This window comes from Myxocyprinus asiaticus, chromosome 16 (assembly GCF_019703515.2).
Source record: "Myxocyprinus asiaticus isolate MX2 ecotype Aquarium Trade chromosome 16, UBuf_Myxa_2, whole genome shotgun sequence".
NCBI classification, from domain to species: Eukaryota; Metazoa; Chordata; class Actinopteri; order Cypriniformes; family Catostomidae; genus Myxocyprinus; species Myxocyprinus asiaticus.
In genome coordinates this window covers 14,418,966-14,419,248 of record NC_059359.1, presented here as the reverse complement: position 1 = coordinate 14,419,248, position 283 = coordinate 14,418,966, and positions in this window count along the sequence as shown.

Sequence of the window (283 nt, the reverse complement as noted above, 5' to 3'; positions counted from 1 at the left end):
AGGTCTAATCTCATTGGCTGTGTAAATGGTGGGAATGGGAACTCTACATATCCTTTCCAAGAAATTGATTCTGTCCCCTTAGAAACTTGACTTTTTACCCACCGAAATGAACAGAATTTGCAAGGTTTTTTTTTTACAACTTTGCCAGCAACTGACAACCAGATAAAAGAAGTATGTATTTGGTATTTTGTTTATGTTGTAGATCTACGGGTAACTTTTATCACAAATGTTGAAATGCTTTAATGTCCACCAGTTATTTATTGTTTTTTGCATTTCTTATATA